We start from the raw sequence: 24,588 nt of genomic DNA on the forward strand, positions 1-24,588 counted from the left end.
TGGTTTTTACCCACCCTCCCAGCCCTAACACAGTCTTCCCCCAGTCTTCACCATTTCCACTCAGTTACTCCGGTAAAACACCTGGGACTTGTCCTTGAGTTCTCTTTTGACAGGAACATGCAGTCCATTATCAGGGTCTACCAGCTGTACCAACACCATTCACTGACCTGCTGCATATGACCACTGCTGCTTCATTGTTCTGCCTTCTTCACCTGTATTTAGGACTGACTACCTGATTGCTTCCCTGGTGGCTCAGACTGTAAAGAATGTACCTGCAATGCAGGATACCTGGATTCAGTCCCTCAGCTGGGAAGATCCCCTGGAGGCGGGCATGGCAACCCACTCCAGTCTTCTTACAAGGAGAATTCCATGGACAGAGGAGCCTGGCGGGCTACAGTCCATGGGGTCACAAAGAGTTGGACCCAACTGAGTAACCAACACTTTCACTTTCACCTAATTTGCAAGGCCTGTTGCAGAATGAAGTACAGTGCCCCTTGTTCATAAATTATTAAGAATTGCAGAATGGTAACAGCATTGCATTGTCAAGTGCAAGGCCCTTAAGTGCAAGACAAGTGTGACTGCACAGGGCACTTGCTAGTGAAGCTGGCCTTCCCTCTGATAGCAAATGCCTCCTAACTAACGGCTCCCTGCTGCCCCCTATAGACAATTCCTCACGTGGCTCTCAGAGTCATCAGAGTAGATCAGGTCATAGCATTTCCCTGCTTAGAATTTACGGGAATCCCCCATGCTCTGGCCTTCCAAACCCAATGTGATCTGATCCTGAAGCTTCTTCAGCCTCTTGTTCCACCGTACTCCTCTCTCATTCCCTAGGCAGCCCCAGTGGCCGCTTTCTTGTCCCTCAGAGCAAGAGCAGTCCTCTTGGAGGGCTCTTTCAGCCTAAGCGTGAGTCTTTCACCAGCTCTTAAAGAGTCACCCTCCTTTCCAGTACGCCAGGTTGCATGTCACCTCCTCAGATAAGTCTTTCCTGACCACTCCTAGGTGAAGCAGTGAAGCCTCCTCCTGTTACTTACTGCACCATTACCCAGTTTTATTGTATTCTTAGCACTTGCTACTCTGCACTATCTTTATTAACTCCTTAGTTATGACTTATTGACGATATCCTTGTCACCTAGCATAGCACTTGCCACAGGATAATGTTCAATAATTATTTGTTGCATGAATGAATATTTCATAGTCTTCAGCCTCTTACATTTTGGAAATTTTAGGTTAACAGTGTTTTTCCTTTTTCAGCTCTAATACTTTTTTATTTGTTGAATTCTCATAAAATTGAATTAATTTATGTTTAATTTATAGATATTCCGAAGTTAATTTTAAAATCTGAAGTTTTTTTTTTTTCTTCTCCTTTAAAATAGCATGACACATTCTATATGCTCCATAGCGTGGACAGGAAGTTAAAGGTGCTGTTAGCTGTTAAAGGTGAAGTTAATAGTATAGCATGAATAGAGTTCCCCCTCAGAATCAGTATTTTGCATTGTAATACCAAAGGTCTCACAGCTCAAGCTTCACAGGTTTATGTAAAGCCATTTATTGTGTAGACACTGAACACCTATCATATACCAGACACCCAGGAACAAAAAGGTAAGACATCTTCCCTGCCCTTGAATTGCTCATTTTAGAAAACTTGTCCTCTGATACGCAACATTCTTGTGTAGTTTCAAAAGAAAAGCACTAACTCTACTTTATGAACTACACTCTATCTTCTAGCTCTTAAAAAGCCTAACTGCCTGGTCCAAAACGATGCTACTGTATAGAACAAACACATACACTTTATGAAGCTAACATGATTGTGAAATATTTAATTTACAAGTCTGTTGTTTCCCAGTGCTGTCTGGTACACACACCAGTTTTGGAAGAGGTGGGTGTGGTGGTGACCAAATGCTGTGGTTCACAGAATTTGCAGCGCTTATTACATAATTACAGTGAATGCCATATGGCATTTTATCACAGCTCATTAAATTACTAGGGGCTTATACTTCTACTTGAGTTATCTTTAGTGTGTTTCCGTAGCACTGTTTTTTTGTAATATAAATTTAAAGTCTTTTTTGTAAAATATTCTTCAAGATGAAAATAATTTGTGGTATACAGAACCCTGGACTTTTCCAGAAATAATCCCCATGTGGCTTCTAAATGGTGACTAAATGACAGGTATACACTATAGAGTTCTTCAGATATAGAAAATAGGGCTAACTACCACTGACCATGTCAATAAAGAGATACCAAATTATTTTTTTCTAGGACATTTGGTTTTGAAAATTACCTCTTAGTATTAGCATTCACATCTTTTTTTTTCCTGGAACTCCACAGATGAATGGGCTGTTTCTAATACTTTTCCAAATAGCTATCGCTGAATTCTTTTTAAAAGTTTGTGACTTTAAAAAAGAATTTTACTTAGTTTTAATGAATGATTCTAATTATTTTACACATGATACCTGTATCCATACCTCATGCACAAAGTTTACTGGGAACATAATTTAGCCTACTCTAACTTGTTTTCCCTCATGAATGCCTATTTTTGAGTTACGTGGTAGCTGCCTCCAGATACCATCAAGAAGAGTGGGTCCTTTACCCTTTCTCAGGATGGCCACAGAGTATTGTATTTTGTGAATTCTTCTGATTATTTTATATAGTTCTTCACTTCCCTCTTAGCAGCTATCATTTTGTCGTGTTGATTGCGTTACTGTCAGCTGCAGCCCCTCTCTTCGATCTGATTTAGTGTTTTTAATTTCCTGTGAGCTTGGAAACCAGTTTTAAAATTCTATTAGGATGAATGATGTGCGTAAAAGAAGACCAAATCGACTATGAGTGAAGGTCTAATGGGCTCACCTGTGAGTCAAGTGCCCAGAGCTGTCATATTTGGCCTTGTGACATCTGTTTTGGTTGCTGAGATGCTCTTTTTGCTTCTTTGCTGGTACTAGTTAGGACAGATGTCATTCTGTTTAGTTAATCACAAAACAGAAAAACATGTAGAATATCTCATTTTGGAACCCTTCCTTTGATCACTTGGTCTTTTGTACACTGTACTATCTATCTGAAACTCAGGTATATAATAAAGTATTGCTAATTAAATTAACTGACATCTTTCCACATGCTTTGCCGTGAGACTGAGTCATACAATTTAATGAACTCAAAAAGCTGTTGATTTCCAAAGCTTGTTTCTCTATTCTTTAATCAGATTTCTATCATGGATGAAGCTTGCAGTTTCAAAATCAGTCAAGCATTGACAACATAACAAGATAGTCTGCAGTTAAGGCCAGTGTACCTTCAATAAATCTGCAACATGCATAATGGGATATGTACTTTGTCAGGCATTGTCCTGGGTAGGAGGCCTAAAATGAATAAGGAAAACAGGGTTTCTGTGTTTAAGAGGCTTATGTGGTACCCAGTCACTCCCAAACTTTTTACTGGTATATACAGATCACCTGGGAACTTTGTTAAAAATGTTGATTCCAGGGCCCAGTCTCCAGAGTTCTTGTCTCAGTAGATCTTGAGTTGGGAGTACAAATACGCATCATTATTAGGCAACCTGATGATTCTGATGTAAGTGGTCCTGAGAACACATTTTGACAAATCTAGTGTGGCTGATAAGGAGTTCTTCACAAGGAGGTGTGCAGTCTTCAGATGATATGTAGGCAAAACAATATGTTTCTGTGTTTAATCTGATCAGCATTTCATCTGTAATCTAATCTATCTCAAGAGTCTTACTTTTTAAATCACTGGCCTATGTTTCTACTTTGTACCTTTATGTTGAGATAAAATTACTGGAAACAATGATTAAGTCTAAGTAGGGTGATTTCTTGTCTATTAAACCTCACCAACAATTAATCTTCCATGAGAATGACATTGACCTATGACAAGCTGTCTCCCAAAGATAGGCTATTAGAGTGGTAGAGTACAGACAAAGCATTTCTACCCAACAGCTTCTTTAGAAATCAAGGTCATGATCAAGCGGAATGCATCTTGAAGTGTATGTGAGAAACTGGATCAGTAGTTGCCTTCAGAGAGAGGATCTGGATGTCTAGGAGAGACTTTTTTTTTTTATAGTTGAAGTATAGTTGATTTTTTGGAGAAGGAAATGGCAAACCACTCCAGTGTTCTTGCCTGGAGAATCCCAGGGACAGGGGAGCCTGTTGGGCTGCCGTCTATGGGGTCGCACAGAGTCGGACATGACTGAAGTGACTTAGCATAGCATAGTTGATGTACAATATCGTGTTTCAGGTATACAGCATGGTGATTCAGATTTTATGTATATAATATATATACACACACACACATGTTATATATAGTATAGTTGATTTACAGTATCATGTTTCAGGTATACAGCATGGTGATTCAGATTATATACATACACACACACGTTTTATATATATATATAGTTGATTTACAATGTCATGTTTCAGGTGTACAACACAGTGATTCAGATTACATACATATACATACATATGATATTTGTTATATATCATATATATACACACATACACACATGTTTATATATATATACTATAATTGATTTATAGTATCATGTTTCAGGTGTATAGCATGATGTTTCAGATTTTATGTGTGTGTATATATATATATACACACTTACACATGGTAAGATTCTTTTCCCTTATAGGTTATTATTACAAAACGTTGAATACAGTTCCCTGTTCTATACCTTAGGTTTTTGTTGTTTTTCTGTTTTATATTTGGTAGTTTGATATGTTACTCTCATCCTCATAATTTATCCCTCCCTCCACCCACCCCCTTTCCCCTTTGGTAACCATAAGTTTGTTTTTTGTCTGTGTGTCTCTTCCTGTTTTGTAAATAAGTTCATTTGTATCATGTTTTTAGATTCCACAGATAGGTAGTACCATATGATGTATGTCTTTCTCTGTCTGGCTTACTTAGTGTGATAAATTCTAGATCCATCCATGTGGCTGCAAGTGGCATTATTCCATTTTTTATGGCTGAGTAATATTTCACTGTGTATATATGCCACATCTGCCTGATCCATTCATCTCTTGATGGACAGTTAGGTTGCTTCTTAACCTATGTCTCAGTTATTACAAATGGTGCTGCAGTGAACATTGGAGTGCATGTATCTTTTGAATTAAGAGTTTTCTCAGAATGTATGCCCAGGACTGGGATTGCAGGATGATATGGCAACTCTATTTTTAGTTTTTTAAAGATCCTCCATACAGTTCTCTATAGTGGCTGCACCAATTTATATTCCCACCAACAGTGTAGGAGGATTCCCTTTTTTCTACACTCTCTCCAGCATTTATTATTTGTAGACTGTTTAATGATGACCACTTTGACTGGTGTGAAGTGATACTTCTTGGTAGTTTTGATTTGCGTTTCTCTAATAATTAGCAATGTTGAGCATATTCTCATGTGCCCATTGGCCATCTGTATTTCTTCTTTGGAGAAATATCTGTTTAGGTGTTCTGTCCGTTTTTTGATTGAGTTGTTTGGTTTTTTTTAAATTAGGTTGTATGAGCTGTTTGCATACATTGGAAATAATCCCTTGTTGATCACATCATTTGCAAATATATTCTCCCAGTCTGTAGGTTGTCTTTTTGTTTTACTTATAGTTCCCTTTTCTGTGCAAAAGCTTTTAAGTTTAATTATTACTATGTCCCTGAAAATATTTTTCTTAATTCTTACCTGTTCTGTCTTCCATGTCAATTTTAAAACAATTTTTTTCCAAATTAAAAAAATTCCAATAAATTTTTATTTTAAATCTATAAAATTATTTGGGAAAAATTAGCTTCTTAGCATATTTAATCTTCCCACTCAGAAACTCAGTAGTTCTCTCCATTTATTCAGGCCTTCTTTATACTTTCAGTAACAATGTGTAATTTTCTTTATATAGAGCTGAACATTTTTGGTAAGGGTTGCCCTGTGTGTTTATATTTTTGTTGCTATTGTAACTTCTTTTCCCTTAAAAAATATGTGGCTGGAATATAAGAAAGCTGCTTTTGTACATTTGTACTCCTTCTAGTCTGTCATTGTTCAGTTGTTTCTGTTTCTTTAAAGTACATTGTTATATTGCCTGCAAATGTATGCTGACATTTAAAAAATATTTCGTTAGCTTTACATACAGAGAAGGCTATGGCACCCCACTCCAGTACTCTTGCCTGGAAAACCCCATGGACAGAGGAGCCTGGTAGGCTGCAGTCCAAGGGGTCCCGAAGAGTCGGACGCGACTGAGCCACTTCACTTTAACTTTTCACTTTCATGCATTGGAGAAGGAAATGGCAACCCACTCCAGTGTTCTTGCCTGGAGAATCCCAGGAACAGGGGAGCCTGGTGGGTTGCCATCTGTGGGGTTGCACAGAGTCGGACACGACTGAAGCGACTTAGCAGCAGCAGCTTTATATAAAATAATAAAATTTCTGTGTTCTTAAATTCCTAATGTATTGATCAGAAATAGACAATAACTTTAAAAAAAAATGATTCAGTTTGAATTTATTGATTCCTCCAGGGGGAAAAAAGAATTCAGCATGGAGGAACCTAGGTTGTAAGGCTGGGTGATTTTTCTGAAACAGGTATCACATGGTTTCACAAGTATGTGCATATGTGAAAATGAATCAAATTGTACGTTTCAAGTACCTGCAGTCTATAGTATGTCAGTTACACCTCAATAAAAATTGTTTTAAAAACAGTATCACAAAACCTTTGCTTGAGCCAGGTTTCTTACTGATAATCTTGTCTTCATTTGCTTTCATTGACAATTTCTATTATAGTTTTTGCTAATGAACTTTCAAGGAGTGCAGTTCAGTAGTTACCATGGTCCCTGACAGGTAATAGACACTCTGAATGTATTAGATGGAATGTAATTGAGTAACATTAGATTGCTTTTCCTTTAGTACAGTGCTTACAGCACTCGCCTTGCAGGGAGAACCACCAGGCTCCAGGGAGAACTGTGAGCCATCAGTAAAGAACAGGGGAGGCAGAGAGCCACTTCTGAGTAAGGGCTGGCTTTGCTGGGGAGGCAGTGGCCCAGGAAGGAGTTTGCCAAGCAGAAAAGGAGGAGTGAGTATAGAAAACAAGGTGGCAAATGCACAGGATCCTCAGACGTTCTAGAGGCTCTTTTGTTTCAGGAGCAGTCTGTCTTGCCAGGTGGCACTAGTGGTAAAGAACCTGCCTGCCAGGAGACGAAAGAGCCATGAGAGTTCCATCCCTGGAGAAGGGCCTGGCAACTCACTCCAGTATTCTTGCCTGGAGAATCCCATGGAGAGCCTGGTGGGCCACAGTCCATGGGGTCGCAAAGAGTCAGACACGATTAAGCAACTTAGCACACACGCATGGTCTTGCCTACTCTTCCAACAGCTGGTAGCTCTTTCAGGTTGGTTTCTCCTCCAGTACCTGACACCGGGCCTCGCTTATGTTAGGTCTGCAGAACCCTCTAGAATTCAGTGTCACATGTTCACTTACTGTACTCACATGCTGCTCTGCCTCTCCACTCACTGGTACTGCACAGCTTCTGTTCATCTCATCTTTGTTCTCCCTGATACCAGTCTCTCCTTACCCTGCTTCATTCTCCGTATCGCAACCAGAATAAACCTTGATTTTACAGTGATTCGTTTGCTGTAGTCCCCATGTTTAACAGCTGACTCCCGATAGCTTTGATTTGGCATAACAATGTGATTTCCAGTCTCATTTGTGTGTCTTGAGCAATGCTGATGAAAAAGCCATTCAAATGGGAAGGAAGGGCAGCTGTCTTCTGTGGAGTAATGTGCACAAGTCACTGGGCTAAAGAGGACAGGATTAGAAAGTCCTGGTCGAAATCCGGGAAGATAAATCGAGGTGTCCTGTAAGTGTGGCTTTTACACTTGGATGTTTATACCAATCAAAACAAGGACAAACACAAGCATAGCATTACCTCGAATTTACTAGAAGTCAGCCATAAAAAAGAAGGAAAATCTGTCATTTGCAGCAGCCTGGAAGCACTTGGAGGGTATTATACTAAGTGAAATAAGGCAGAGAAAGACAAATGCTTTTTGGTATCACTTATATGGAATCTAAGAAGTATAACAAACTAGTGAATATAACAAAAAAAGAAGCAGATATGGAGAACAGACTAGGGGTTACTCACGGGGAAGGAGAAGGGGCAATGTAGAGACAGGAGAGTAAGAGATACAAACTATTAAGTATAAAATAAGCTCCAGGGGTATGTTGTATGACAGGGGGATATAGCCAATATATTGTAATAACTGTAAGTGTGTAACCTTTAAAAATTGTGAATCCGTATATTGTATACCTGTAACTTATATTGTACATCAAATATACTTCAATTAAAAAAATTAATTAAAAAAAAGTCAGGATATAACTAACATCATTTTTGTAATAAACTTAATATGATAAATTTATATAACATATCACTAACATAAAAAATAGAAGCACATCTTTATATTTAGCTCCTATATAGTGTCAGTTAAAAGTTCTTAGAGGCAATGTAAATTCATGAGGAAAAGACAGAAACATTGGGGTTTTTTAGTATGTAGCCTTTGTTTTTAGAAGATTAGAGTAAGAATATGTGAAATGCTACATGATTTAAATTCTTTGAGATAAATCTAATTTTAGCATTAATCTTTTGTCGCTGTGTTACAGAAGTTCATATCCAGCTTTTATTTTCATTCTTGGATGTAAAGTTTAAATTCTTCAAAGTTGAAACATAGGCAGAAATATTCTTTCCCTCCTTTCTATTCATTTTCTTGATGGAGAGAGAGACCATATGGCCTCGAACCCCGTTCACAGTGGAAAGTCTGAAGCAGTGATTCAGTAGGGACTCCTTTCTCCCTTTGGCATCCTATATGATAGTCTAAATGACTCTCACTTTTTCAGATCAATGTCAGGGTCACCACAGCTGGTCCTAAACAGATATTCTTGAACCTGACCACTCTTCTCATTTCCCCCCAGCTTTCATTTGGTTCTAGTTAATCTCACTTTTTAATTTTTCAAAGGTTGCCAAAACAGCGTGTTAAAAGTTACCTTATATTTTCAGAAATTCTCTCTGAATCCCAGCCCACACTGATGGCCACATCCTGCCAGATATCCCTCATCTATTATTCCAGCATTTATAGTTTCATGGAGTCTCTAATGAAGTAGCCATTTGCTTGAGTTGCTTAGTCTCCATAGCAACAGTATCTTGGTTCGTGTATGCCTGGGTAGCTTCTTACAGCTTGACATGATATGCAGCTAATATTTCTGATTTTTCCTCAGAAGCAACTGGAAATTTGCAGAACGATATTTTAAAATTTGCTGAATAGAAGTTGTTTGATTCCACTGTTGTATTCTCTTGGCACCCATCACATAGTCATAGGATCATAGACACTTTAATTTGGAAAAATGATTCATACTTGCAGTATATATCACAGGGACTGGCTAGAGAAATGCTGCGTCTATCATCATAAGCAGCTTACTTAATCCCTGACCTAAATAATTTTAGGAGTAAAAGAAAGAGAGCCGAGGTTAGCAATTGGGGCTGCTTGATGACTTGGATGCTTAGCTTTAAACATCTTAAATAATTCTGGTTATAAGTATTCAAGTTGCAGTATAATAAATATGAAAATGGGAAAGTACTTATCACAGTACTTTTTCCAGTCTTTTATTGTCAGATTTCTGTTAGGTCAGCCTCTTTGAACTGCATTACCTCATTTATTTCCCCTCCTAAACACCCACTCTAAGTTCCTTCCGTCACTACTGAAGCTAACAGTTACATAAATCTGTTTTCATTTTTAAAATGGGTTTTCTTCAGATTTCACATAGTGAAAACATGCACCTTGCAGAAAATACACATTCTCTAATACACATTATTTGGACAAGACAGTGTAGCCTGTTGTGATAGAATTCATGGTTTCAAGAATCTGATCTCATCTTAAATGATAAAAAATTATTGCTGTACCATCTGTTGTAGAATATGTAAAAGCTCACTTAAAACCACCAAGTTCATTTCACACCTCAATTGCTTTTATCAAACACACTCCATACTTTAACCCCTACCTCATATGTGAATAAATGAAACCCACAGATGCCCCCTTCCCTTTAGTTATCATCTTGATCTGTATATATGCAGCAAACTCAACAAATTCTGACTAATTTCTTTCTTGGCTCTGAATATTGAACCTGAAGAAGCACCAGCATATTTTAGAATGTGTTCATTCAAATATATATATGTACATATACATACATACTTTTTTTTTTTTTTCACTTTTTCCTGCCCAACTCAATTACTGAATGAATTGCACTAGGAGACCAAAGTTGCTGTCTGAGAGTGTTACCTTGGATTTTTCCGTGGACACTGACTTCACCCTCACTTTTAGCTAGCAGCACTGGAGGGACCTAAGGGCTTCCCTGGTGGCTCCATGGTAAAGAATCCACCTGCCAGTGCAGATGGGAGATGTGGATTCAATCCCTGAGTCAGAAGATCCCCTGGAGAAGAAAGTGGCAGCCCACTCCAGTCTCTTGCCTGGAAAATTCCATGGACAGAGTAGCCTGGCAGGCTACAGTCCGTGGGGTCGCAAAGAGTCAGATGCGACTGAGCACAGATGCACACCAAGGTTGCCGTCTGAGCATGTTCCCTGTGGACGTTCCACGGACCCAGACTTCAGCCTCACCTTCAGCTAGCAACACTGGAGGGATCTGGGGGAAAGAGCTTGGTATAAAACTGTTACCACAAAGGGAGAAAGAAAGCAAGAGTTTGTTTCCGTAACTGCTATTCCGCCTCATTCAGAATGTCTATCAAAGCAACATTTACAAAAGTTAATGACTCGGATCATCATATAAACAGTTTAACAAAATAAAATGGATTTTGTCCACATAAATAGCCTCTGTAATAACTTCTATCATCCATGCATGTTGATGATGCAGAAAATATTTTTATACATTTGTTTGGGGCCCATAAAAGTAGTCATTCTCTGACTAATAGGAGCTACATGAAGCTCCTGAGGAGCCTGATATCCCTAATGTTTTATAGGAGTTAAAGAGTATAAAGTAAGTGACTGAAAGGTAAAAGCGTCTCTTAAATAGCGCTAGCAGTGCAAGTAAAATGGCACACAGAGTCTGAATCCATAAAACATCAGGGCTGTTCCTGCCCACAGCTTGTTTTAGAAATGGTTTTCCTATATGCTTAGCTTTTTGTCTTTGTACTAAGACCAGCTATAAAAAACCTAGACTTGATTTGAACCAGATAATGTTTTATGTATTTAGAAAAACCAGGACTGAAACATTTCTATAATGCCTTCTTCTCTCTACTAATAGCAAGAAAAATTATTTTCTTAAATTTATAAAATGATATATTCAGTTCTTAATACATCTGTCCATAAGCTCTATAAAAGAAAATTTGCTAGGTAACTTCATGTCAGTGTTCACAGTTCCTCACCAAATGATAACCTAGCTGGAAGCCTATTTATCAGTCAGCAGATAAGAAGTCTTAGGAGCTTACAGAAGTGGGGGCTGAATGTCTCTTGATAGGGCTGGCAACATGAACTGCCAAAACTGTGAAAATAGGGAATCTTAGGGTAATGATTACTCTCAGCACTTGATCAATATGGTAACATGAGCATTAGTGTTTCTGTTAGGAAACTGAGTTAGTTTTATTATATGAACGGTCATCTCTAGCAGTTTCTCTTCTACTTTTTAAAGCATTCTATCCACAAAAGTAGAACCCGTGTGAGCCTTTAAGCTCTCAAAAGCAAATTCAACTTTAAATTAATGAATACATTTCAATTCTTAATGAAAAGAAAAGGCTTTTGCATTCCGTTTCTTAAATACTTGATTATTAAGGTGTTTACTTTAAATTAATGAATATATTTCAGTTCGTAATGAGAAGAAAAGGCTTTTGTATTCTGTTTCTTAAATACTTGACTATTAAGGTGTTTTTAATCAAGATGTATATGATATGATTCGAGAATATTCAAGGGCTCGGCGGTGCCCAGGACCCCACTCTGAGCTGCCACAGTGACTGCTTAGCCCGCAGTTCCCTCCTCCCGTCGTCTCGGTTACACATCCCTGTGGGGTTCTATGAGCCCTTGTTGTTCATGGGGGCTCCACCAGGAAGCAGGAGGCAGCAGTCAGTTCCTGAGCTGTGGGGGAAGCTCAGGCAGGAGTTCCTCGAATCAGTACTGAGGCAACACCTGCCCTCTGTAGAGGAGAGTGGTCTGGGAGAAGAGGTGGATGGCAGCATCTGAGTGGCATGAGTGAAGTGATGGTGTCAAGACCTCTACACGGTATCTACGTGGATCCACCTCACACAAAAGTCTATGAGGGTCAGTGTGCATAAGTGTTGGGCCAAGCAGTTAAAGGACAAAAAAATCTAAGCCAATCATTAGACATTATGGGCAGAAAGGGGCCCAAGAGTTATTGTTTAATGTCCCCTGAAAGCATTAGCCTCTTTGGCCAATGAAGTGAAACAATACGTGTGAAATAATCTAAAGCTGTATGGAAAAAAATCTAGAGAAAACCAACTAAAAATGTCCAGGCAGTGTAAAAGAGGGCCAAGAAAAATAGATAAAGGGAAGGAGGGGAACAGTTACTTCGTTCAGTTGTATCCACTCTACAGTTGGTCTCCCCATCTCCTGGGAGGAAAAATATATAACCTTCTGTAATCATGTTTTATATGAGGAAGACGGGAAAAGATTTTTCAAAAACTATTTAGTTTTAAATGGTTATGTGTTATCTGTGTAACTTAAGATGTTCTGCTCAAGTGCATTTTTCTACTTTTGTTAAACTCAGACTCATGTTCTGGTCACTGCTGGTTGATAGTCATCTATGAGAGACTGATTTGAGTACCCTAAGGATTAACTCCAAAAATACTTTGACTGCATCTAAAATTCAGTAAATTAAAAAAAATTCTTATATATAAACAGTTACCCAAAACTGTAAGCTCCCATATTTTTAATATGTCTTTTGATGCTGTTTAATTTTAATTTGTTCTAATTAGCACTTTTATGAACATTACATGTTTTACCTGCAGCTGAATGACATTTAGAAAGAAATGTTCTTATCCTTGAAGACATCAAAGACAATGAAAGAAAGTGCTTTTTATCTGATGTAGCCAGATACCCCTATCAGGATAAAGGATGAACTTAGTTTCCATAAATCTTAGTTTTAAAATCTAATTGGTGAAGCAGATTATTATTAAAAGTTGTGCTTATTCACATAACTTCCGTACATTTCTGTTTAGTGTGACTATTTGAATGATTACAGTAAGGAAAATAATAATAGAATGTATTGAATTGTACTTTGGGACAAGCCACGTTTAAGTGTTTAAAGATTATCTCGCATACTTCTGTTGCTCTAATTATCATTTTTTCTCATGAGAGTGCCAAGGTGTTGAAGAGACTGGCTGACTTGACCACGGTAGCACTTAGTAGTAGAACTAGACCTTAAAAGCAGAATCTGGTTTTAGATCCGGCCGTGTCATGGTGTCTGGTACATTCTCTAAACTAAGCATTGTTCAGAGCCATTCTGGGTGCCATAGGTTTGCTTTCATTTTTGATTTTTATTTTTAATGGGAAAGTATTCAGGATGAATCTGAATTAAAAAGGTATTTCTTTGTTGCTTTTTTGAGTACAGTCATCCCTGGGCATCCATGGGACATTGGTTCCAGGACCCCCTGCAGACACCAGAATTCCAGATGTGCATGTCCCTTACACAAAATGAAATTCACAGATGTGCCTGTCCCTTAAATAAAGTGGTATTAATACAGTTGGACCTTACTATCCACGCGATTTGCATCCTCAGCTACAGAAGGCCGGCTGTATTGAGTTATAAATACAGTTCCTCGTCCTTTTTACCCACCACTCCAGGAATCATAGCAAAATATTTAGGCTTTTTACTTTTCTTGGAGTATGGAGAAGAGAAATAAAAGTTCTTAAAAATGAAATGAAACAAATATTTTTGTCATTCATCATCCATTGGAGTTTAGGGTAATTTTCAGGAGTAGCTACTTGGACATGTCTTGAGAACTAACAAATGATCCCTAACTTGCTAAACTATTTTTCCTCTTAAGTTTCTACTTTGTGCCCGTACTAAAATATTAACTATTTGATTAACAGGAAAAGCAGAAGCAGTAAAGGGTTTTTTACCTCAAACGCTGTTGCTTCCTTCTGCCCCCACCCCCTTCCGCTTTGCCTGCCCTTGTTCTTCCCCCATCACACACACACTTACATTGAAATACAGTCTTTCCAAGGTGAAAAACAGTTTGCTTTCAGGAGATGGTATAAGAAATCATGCTTGACATGGTCTAAAGAAAAAACACATTGCAGTGAGTAAGTTGCAGGTGACCAGAGTTCATAGTTCTTCAGGCACTGTCTATCAGATCTAATCCCTTGAATCTATTTCTCACTTCCACTGTATAATCGTAAGGGATTTGACTTAGATCATACCTGAATGGTCTACTAGTTTTCCCTACTTTCTTCAATTAAAGACTGAATTTGGCAATAAGGAGTTCATGATCTGAGCCACAGACCAAATTTCATAATTATTTGAACAAAAGCTCCAGGCAGTGTAATGAATCTTAGGTACCCTTTTGATTCCCAGAGTCACAAGAACTGGTTGCGTGTGCTGTCTTCTGCCCCCCTTCCTCCAGCTTGGGCATCTGTATGGGACTTGGGCGTGACCAGAGTGCTGGAGACGGGGAAGTAATGCCACTGCATAGGCTGAAGGTGGGCTTCCCTAGTGGCTCAGATGATAAAGAATCTGCCTGCAGCGCAGGAGACATAAGAGACGTGGGTTCGATCCCTGGGTCAGGAAAGATCCCCTGCAGAAGGGAATGGCTACCCACTCCAGTATTCTTGTCTGGAGAATCCCATGGACAGAGGAGTCTGGCAGGCTACAGTCCACGGAGTCACAAAGAGTCAGACATAACAGTGACTAACACAAACAGGCTGAAGGTAGCTACTGAACATGCCTTCAAGTTTAAGATAGTAAGTAGATTACTTAAGGAAAGACTATGAGAGTAAAGGAAATTATATAAGATAGTAAAAATATTTTGGCCATTGGGTGAGATACTTATATTTTGGACTATTGAGTGGAGATTCTGTGTCTTTTAGCTAATGGAGGATACTCTCTGGAATGTTGGTGATGTATGCTCTTCCTGGAGAAGTGACAATTTGACAAGGGATTGACAGTCTTAGAGTGTTTGTCTGTAAAACAAAAAGTCGGCAGTAATTAAAAAAACAAAACCAAGACACTTATAAAGTGTCTTCATTATGCTGTCATTTACTTTACCTTACCCAACACATACCCAAAAACTTGTGGGTGACTTGTTTCTAACGAATGTAGGAGCAAGCAAAGCCCATTGTGAATTTTTATTCCCTCACCAGTGAAAGAAATATTCTATGTCTGTATTGTCTTGTGGTATCCACATGTGGCTGTTGAACACTTAACATGGCTGACATGTCTGAGGAAATGAAGTTTCAGTTTAAATAGTTGCATATTGCTAGTGGCTACTCTGGAGAAGGCAATGGCACCCCACTCCAGTACTCTTGCCTGGAAAATCCCATGGGCGGAGGAGCCTGTAGGCTGCAGTCCATGGGGTCGCTAAGAGTCAGACATGACTGAGCGACTTCACTTTCACTTTTCACTTTGATGCATTGGAGAAGGAAATGGCAACCCACTCCAGTGTTCTTGCCTGGAGAATCCCTGGGATGGGGAGCCTGGTGGGCTTCCGGCTCTGGGGTTGCACAGAGTCGGACACGACTGAAGTGACTTAGCAGCAGCAGCAGTGGCTACTCTATTGGATAGTGCAAGTAGATAATGGAGTTTTTTCCCTTTGTTGGGTTTTTCCTACAGAGTGAAAATTAAGCCTTATGTATTTTACAGTCTCTTCTCTTAAATGGCAGATCTGGGTGTTAGCATGTGCTGTGCTGTGCTTAAGTTGCTCAGTCGTGTCCAACTGTTTGGAACCCCATGGACTGTAGCCCACCAGGCTCCTTTGTCCACGGGGATTCTCCAGGCAAGAATACTGCAGTCGGTGGGTTGCCGTTTCCTTCTCTATATTACTGTAAATCTTATGATATGACGTCCAGATTACCATTATTGATTAATTGCAGCCGAAAACTTGTCTTCTTCTCATCTTTTTTTCCCCTCACTTGCTTATTTAACACATTTATATTGCATGCCTAATTTCTAGGCCCTGGGAATATGAACAAGGTCCCTATTTTCATGAAGCTTAAAATAATTAACAGGTATTTGTAAGACACTTAAATTACTTAATTTTAATGTTTACTCTGTGTAATCCTTCTAGTAGTCCTTCCAGGTAAGGATATGTTTGATTACTTGTCAGTTGCAAGTGCTGAAATTTTTTCAAATCCACATTCTAACAGACAAATATGTATTGGGTTGGCCAAAAAGTCCGTTTGGGCTTTTCCTTAAAGTTGTATGGAAAAACCCAAACGAACTTTTTGGCCAACCCAATACTGTTAATACTATTACTGTTCCTCTGAGAAACTCTGTCCTGTGGAAGCTTCCTGTAAATGTACTGTCTTAAAACTAGGCATCATCAGAACCTTTTGGTATTAGTAGATCCCCTGGTTATTCCCTCACCTTGCCTTCCCCCTAGCCTTCTGCCTGCCCGCTCCTGAGCTGGGCCTTCTTCTGAATGTTGCATCTTGTTTTCTGACTTGGGGCCCAGAAGGTGTCCTCTTGTTCACAGGCAGTCCCAGCACTCTGGCTGTTCCTGCTTCTCCTTGCAGGGACACTTTTCTCTCGCTTACCCTGCAAATGTCAGCCTCCTGCTCCCCCTTGGGAAGCACTGTTTACCTCCTTCACTGCTTTACTCCCTCCTTTTCAAAAATGAAATCAACATCGTAAGATAATTTACCTTCTTTTGTGAAACCTGTCATTTTAAGAATAGCATAAATTGCAGTCAAATGTAGCTGGAGCACAAAGGATAGATGAATGCAAAAGTAATGATATTTACATCATAAAATGACTCCTACACATTGGCAGTTGCTGATGGAAACACTTGTTCAGTGATTTTGGAGTTGCTTAATTCTATACTTGACAACCAGATTAGCTAGGCAGTATTACTTAGGGATTTTTGCTTAGGCAGGAGAATAGTCTATGTGTATATACTGCTGCTGCTGCTAAGTCGCTTCAGTCGTGTCCTACTCTGTGCGACCCCAGAGATGGCAGCCCACCAGGCTTCCCCGTCCCTGGGATTCTCCAGGCAAGAACACTGGAGTGGGTTGCCATTTCCTTCTCCAATGCAGGAAAGTGAAAAGTGAAAGGGAAGTCACTCAGTCATGTCCGACTCTAGCGACCCCATGGACTGCAGCCTACCAGGCTTCTCCACCCATGGGATTTTCCAGGCAAAAGTACTGGAGTGGGGTGCCATTGCCTTCTCCATAATGAGGCGTTATTGTGGAATTTGTTAATACAGGATTCAGCCTTTTCTCCTGTGATATAATTGTCCAATAAAGGTGTCATTTGTTCACTTGCTTAACCAATATTCGTTGAGTTACTTTTATATAGGATGCACTAAGTGAGATCAGTGAAGGATTAATTGAATAAAATATGTAGACTTGTCTTCCCCAGTCTGCCAACAGCTTAGAGCAATAGAAATTTGGCTTTTTTTCATTGTTTTAGATTTTGACATTTGAAATATTTGGAGGGTGTTTATACTACATTTTTATTTGAGGATTGAATTCCCATTACAGTGTGTAAATTGTAATACACCATAATGAAGCTCTTTAATAAGGTGGATTATGAACCATAATTATAGCCAGTGGCTAGTGACATTGCAGAAGGCAATGGCACCCCACTCCAGTACTCTTGCCTGGAAAATCCCATGGACGGAGGAGCCTGGTAGGCTGCAGTCCATGGGGTTGCTAGGAGTCAGACACGACTGAGCAACTTCCCTTTCACTTTTCACTTTCACGCACTGAAGAAGGAAATGTCAACCCACTCCAGTATTCTTGCCTGGAGAATCCCAGGGACAGGGGAGCCTGGTGGGCGGCTGTCTCAGGGGTCGCACAGAGTCGGACACGACTGAAGCGACTTAGCAGCAGCAGCAGCAGTGACATTGATGAAATAGGAATCTTTTTTCAGTGTTGTAAAGAAGAATGTATTGGACTTCTCTGGCAATCCAGCAGTTAAGACTCCGTTCTTCCCATGCAGGGTGTGTGGATTCGATCCCTGGTCAGGGAACTGTGATACTACATGCTACTTGGTATGACCAAATTAAAAAAAAAAAAGAATGTGCTCTTTTGTACGTGTCTGTGTAGAATTGGGCTAACTGAAAGCAGGTGGGTACCTTCAATTTCCCCAATAAAGGAAAATTGCTTTTTTTGAGATTAGTTGTTATACAATATTATATAAGTCTCAGATATACAACAAAGTGATTCATAATGTTTAAAGGTTATATTCCATTTATAGTTATTACAAGAGAATTACTTGTTTTTAACTAAACTCAATGAACTTTTAAATAGAGGTGTTATTCAGTTATATGGCCTTTTTGGGAGTGTATAGATTAACTACTTGAGGCTTTGGGTTAAAAAAAAGAAAAGATGTGAGCTCCCATTGTTGTGCTTTTAAGATTGAGAAGATGTATGCAGAGCTTTAACACAGTTTCTACAACATAGTAAAATACTTTCTAGATGTCTGTTGTTATGGTTGTTTTATTAGTGTTTTCAGTCTTAGGTTATTTAACCCTTGAGCTTTTCCTTTGATTGGAAAGTAAGAAACTGACCCTTTATATAATATTCTAGAAAGACTGGTAATTCAGTGAATCCTAGTCTTCTAAGACTGTGGACATATATTCTAAACTGTCCGGAAATGGTGGTAGTAATTAGCACCACACTTTTGTTTTTTAGTGGTTTGTAAAAGTAGGGTCTGTCTGTGTCCAAATGATCATATAGTGATATTTTTCTATTATTTTTTCTTGAAAATAACACCATGTTTTTAAATTTTCTGAAAAAGTTAAGACTCTGTTTAAAAAAAAAAAGATTTATATATTTTTGGCTGCGCTGGGTCCTCGCTGCTGTGCGCTCAGGCTTTGCCCGGTTGTGGCGAGTGGGCACTACTCCTCATTGCAGCGTGCAGGCTTCGCACTGAAGTGACTGCTTTGGTTGTGGAGCATGGGCTTAGTGGCCTTGCAGCACGTGGGATCTTTCTGGACCAGGGATCAAACCCATGTCCTCTTCATTGGCAGGCTGATTCATAACCACTGGACCACCAGGCAAATCCCAGACCGATTTCTTACATGATTGGGACAATAAAACTTTCAGCTTTCCCCCAGTCCAGCCCCAGACCTCTGTGTGTAGTTTGCTGTTCAGCTGTGCAAACCAGATATTTTTCACATTGTACTATTTTGTACAAGCCTAGTTTTAAACCTTATTTTGACTCTGAAGGCATGTTGAGGTCAGTGATGTTTAATTTGGTACATTGTTCAGTGGTGAAATGGAGTTGCAAATTGTTCTGACACTTCATGGGATAATGTTAAATGAATTATTTAGTGTTAAGTAAAGAACCCTGTTAAATTATTTTAAACTATTCAAGTTAAGTAAAGTATTTTAAGGTTTAGTTCTTCAAAAATATATTTTCCATCCATAGGTTAACCTTTTGAATTTTGAATCATAAGATATCCTCTTTTAATTAAAACAAAACCCTTGAACTTGACTTTTTAAATGTATAATAAGAACGTTAAATTTTTATATGAGCTCTTTCAAAAAAAAGTTAATTCAGTGTTTTCCTTTATATATTTAAAAGATTGAATACTTTGAGGATAAAAATGGCATGACACTCTATGAAAGATGAAATTAGCTGTTAGAACTTCTGCATTAGAATTGAAAGGAAACCATGCCACCTAAATCTGAATCAGGATACAGTGGCTGAAATAAATTCTAGTGTAAGAGTATGACAAGAAATAAGCTACCATTTATAAAAACGCACTTAACCTAAATACAGTGAAATCCCAAGGTATTTTCAAGCTGTGAAGTAATGGGAACAATCATTTAATGTGGAAAGAAGAAGCCAGTGCATGCCTCCCTCCTTGAATGTCTCATAAGATCAAATTGTGGAGCGAGGTGATTGAAACAGAAAAGATAATTTAGTGGCAGCATAACAGCTAGATTACCATTTAGAGAGACCAGGCCCCTGAGAACTGATTGCATTAAGGGGATAGGCCTAAGGTTAGAATACAGAGAGAGGTGTTCAGAAACAGGCTGCCACTTGTTTTTTTTTTTCCCTCCAAAGGATTTACACATGCATAGTTCTCAGTTCTGGAGAAGGCAATGGCACCCCACTCCAGTACTCTTGCCTGGAAAATCCCATGGGCAGAGGAGCCTGGTAGGCTGCAGTCCATGGGGTCTCAAAGAGTCGGACACGACTGAGCGACTTCACTTTCACTTTTCACTTTCATGCACTGGAGAAGGAAATGGCAACCCACTCTAGTGTTATTGCCTGGAGAATCCCAGGGACGGGGGAGCCTGGTGGGCTGCCATCTACGGGGTCGCACAGAGTCGGACACGACTAAAGCGACTTAGCAGTAGCAGTTCTCAGTTCAGTTCAGTCACTCAGTAATGTCTGACTCTTTGCGACCCCATGGACTGCAGCACGCCAGGCTTTCCTGTCCATCACCAGCTCCTGGAGCTTGCTCAAATCCATGTCCATCGAGTTGTTGATGCCATCCAACCATTTCATCCTCTGTCATCCCTTTCTCCTCCTGCCTTCAATCTTTCCCAGCATCAGGGTCTTTTCCAATGTGTCAGTTCTTCGCATCAGGTGGCCAAAGTATTGGAGCTTCAGCATCAGACCTTCCAATGAATGTTCAGGACTGTTTTCCTTTAGGATTGACTGGTTTGATCTCCTTGCTGGCAGCCCACTCCAGTACTCTTGCCTGGAGAATCCTGTGGACAGAGGAGCCTGGTGGACTGCTATCCATTGGGTCGCATAGAGTCAGACATGATTGAAGTGACTTAGCATGCATGCATGCGTTGGAGAAGGAAATGGCAACCCACTCCAGTATTCTTGCCTGGAGAATCTCAGGGACACAGGAGCCTGGTGGGCTGCCGTCTATGGCTTCGCACAGAGTCGGAAACAATTGAAGTGACTTAGCAGCAGCAGCATAGTTCTAATCCTTTGTAAACATTCCTATACCTGTCTGCAACCATCATTTCTTTCTAAACATTTGTCTGTCAGTCACTTTGAGACATCTTCTCGGCTTGGAGGAGTTGTTTCCACCTAGTCTTTTGGGCTTCACCTCTTAGGAACGTGGGCTGACCTGCTTCAGCTTACCAAGTGAACATCTTGGAGTTATTCTTTACTTTGTAGCAGCACACAGTCAGTTGTCATAATACCAACCCCCTGTCCCTCTTTAGTCCCGCAGATAACCAGTTATAGGTAAGCATTTGTTTAATGTTTGTCTTCCACTAAGCAAGTCTTTTCTTGGTAGACAGAGGCACCCAGGAAATATCCTGATGCTGGGAAAGATTGAAGGCAGAAGGAGAGGGGAAGACAGAGGACGAGATGGTTGGATGGCATCACCGACTTGATGGACATGAGTTTGAGCAAGTTCCGGGAGATGGTAAAGGACAGGGAAGCCTGGCGTGCCACAGCCCATGGGGTCGCAAAGAGTCAGACACAACTGAGCCACTGAACAACAACAAGAATAGGCACCCAGTAAAGATTTGCTGGATGACTGCCTGTAAGAAGGTTCTTCTAAAGTCTGGGCATGGCACAGCTTCAGCCGTAGCAATGCACGTGCAGGAGAACAGTGGATTGAGCTGGAGAGGGAGCAGAGACTAGATCCCAGAATGACATGCAGTCATGGGAAGAAGCTTGTGCATCACCCAAGAGCAGTTAAGAGGCCATTGAAAGATTGTAAATCCAAGTCCATCTGTGGGTGGATAGCTCCCTTCTAGGTCTCTAGCTAGTGCTTTTTTCCTAGTTTATAGAAACTCTACTTGGCCCATGAAAACAAAGTAATACAGTAAATACAATTTATGGTTACATGTACAGTAAATTTCTGAAGACATTTCTAGAGTACATTTTTTACACTTCATAAAATTATGATCTTATATAGTTAAAGAATATATATGGATTTGTAAATAATTGGAAGAATTAAAATACTTATATTTTAATACTGAAATAACTATACTCAATTTGGCAATCGCAGTTAAAAACAAAACCAGTAGTATTTACAGCTTTCAAATTAAAAAAGCAATTGGTAGGTCTCTAATATTTCCTGAGGAATTTGGTATTATATATCAAATCTCAAAGTAAGCCAGTGCCAAAGAATGATCAGATTACCGTACAGTTGCACTCATTTCACATGCTAGCAAGATTATGCTCAAAATCCTTCAAATTGGACTTCAGCTGTACATGAACTGAGAACTTCCAGATGTACAAGCTGGATTTAGAAAAGGCAGAGGAACCAGAGATCAAAATTTCTAACATCCACTGGATCATAGAAAAAGCAAGGGAATTCCAAAAAAATATCTACTTCTGCTTCATTGATCATGGTAAAGCCTTTGACTGTGTGGGTCACAACAAACTGGAAATTTTTTAAAGAGATGGGAACACTGGACCACCTTACGTGCCTCCTTAGAGGCTCCTGTGTGCAGCACAGGAAGCCACAGTTAGAACCAGACATGGAACAAAGGACTGGTTCCAGATTGGGAAGGGAGTACATCAAGGCTGTATATTGTTACCCTGCTTATAGTAACTTCTATACAGAGTACATCATGCAGAATGCCAGGCTGGATGAAGCTCAAGCTGGAATCAAGATTGCCGGGAGAAATATCAACAACTTCAGATATGCAGATGACACCGCCCTTATGTCAGAAAGCGAAGAGGAACTAAGAGCCTCTTGATGAAGGTGAAAGAGGAGAATGAAAAAGCTGGCTTAAAACTCAATTTTCATAAAACAAAGATCATGGCATCTGGTTCTGTCTCTTATGGCAAATAGATGGGGGAAAAGTGGAAACACTGACTTTATTTCCTTGGGCTCCAAAATCACTGTGGAGGGTGATTTCAGCCACAAAATTAAAAGATGCTTGCTCCTTGGAAGAAAAGCTATGACAAACTTAGACAGCATATTAGAAAGCAGAGATAACACTTTGCTGAGAGAGGTTCATATAGCCAAAGCTATGGTTTTTCCACTAGTCATGTACGGATGTGAGAGTTAGACCGTGAAGACAGCTGAGTACCAAAGAATTGATGCTTTCAAACTGGGGTGCTGGAGCAAACTCTGGAGAGTCCTTTGGACAGCAAGGAGATTAAACCAGTCAATCCTAAAGAAAATCAACCCTGAATATTCATTGGAAGGACTGATGCTAAAGCTGACACTACAATACTTTTGGCCACTGATGTGAAGAGTTGACTTACTAGAAAAGACACTGATGCTGAGAAAGACTGAGGACAAGAGGAGAAGGGAGTGACAGATGATGAGTTGGTTAAATGGCATCACTGACTCAGTGGACATGAGTTTGAGCAAACTCCAGGAGATAGCGAAAGACAGCAAAGCCTGGTGTGCTGCAGTCCATGGAGTTGCAAAGAGTCGGACATGACTTAGTTACTGAACAACAACCACCTAAAAATAAGCAGAAGGAAGCAGAACAGAAAGTCCATCCAACAAATTAAATAATAATGTTATAAAAAAAGAAACAGTTACCTTTTATATGACAAGTTGTTCCTTTGAAAGAATTTTAAATGAAAATTATTTTTAAAGTCCCATTAAAAGAAAGTGATATATTATGTTCAACATATATTATTTTTAAATGAGCAACATTTTTATAGCTTTCAAACTAACCTTCCCAGAAACAATATTTCTTTTTCCTATAAAAGAAGTATACTTACTTTTCTGATTGTAAAAGTGATAGATGCTTATTACAGAAAACTTAGAATATATATGGGAATCTTAAATGCCTTCATTCTGATCTCTTCCCATCTTTCATGTGAAGTTCCACTTTCTTTAAAACTGTATCTTCTTTTTTTTTTCGTCTGTATCGAGTAGATAATTTTCTAATATGGTTCTCAGTTTCTTTGCTGTGATCATTGCATCGTTCCTTTGGGGTTCATTTAACTTCTTGCTGAAATGAATCCTTGAGTAGTTCTCTTGGTGAGGATCTATGTTTTTGTATGAGTATTTTTATTTCATTCTTACTCTTTGATTATAATTTAGCTAGACATGGCTGGCAATTATTTTTCCTGTAGTGCTTTAAGTTAAGAAGTCTGTAGGTACAGTGGTGCCTTTTGTCCTTTAAAAATAGTTACTTTGGAAAAAAGTAATCATTTTGGAAAGCTATACCTTTTCCTGCCTTAAAACGTTTTTGTTTAGATTTACTGTCTTCATATACCAGAATAATTTAATTTTTAAAATAAGTAAATGGTTGACTGTGAGTCACTTGGTATGGTAATATATGTTACCTTTACCTTTACCTAATATATTTACCTTTTGTTGTTCTTCAATTGGTAAGTCGTGTCAGACTCTTTACAACCCTAAGAACTGTGGCCTGCCAGGCTCTTCTTGTCCATGGGATTTCCCAGGCAAGGTACTTGAGTGGGTTGCCATTTCCTGCTCCAGGGGATCTGCCCACCCAAGGATGAAATCCACATCTCTTGTATTGGCAGGGGGGG

General features: G+C 39.4%; 1 protein-coding gene across 1 annotated transcript in view; it reads left to right on the forward strand.

Annotated features, from left to right (window-relative positions):
* GTF2F2 (general transcription factor IIF, polypeptide 2, 30kDa) overlaps positions 1–24,588 on the forward strand; it is a 125,999-nt gene that overhangs the window by 88,153 nt on the left and 13,258 nt on the right. The gene's annotated exons all lie outside the window — the stretch shown is intronic.

The sequence above is a fragment of the Bison bison genome, unplaced genomic scaffold (genome assembly GCF_000754665.1).
Source record: "Bison bison bison isolate TAMUID 2011002044 unplaced genomic scaffold, Bison_UMD1.0 scf7180017864345, whole genome shotgun sequence".
NCBI lineage: Eukaryota > Metazoa > Chordata > Mammalia > Artiodactyla > Bovidae > Bison > Bison bison.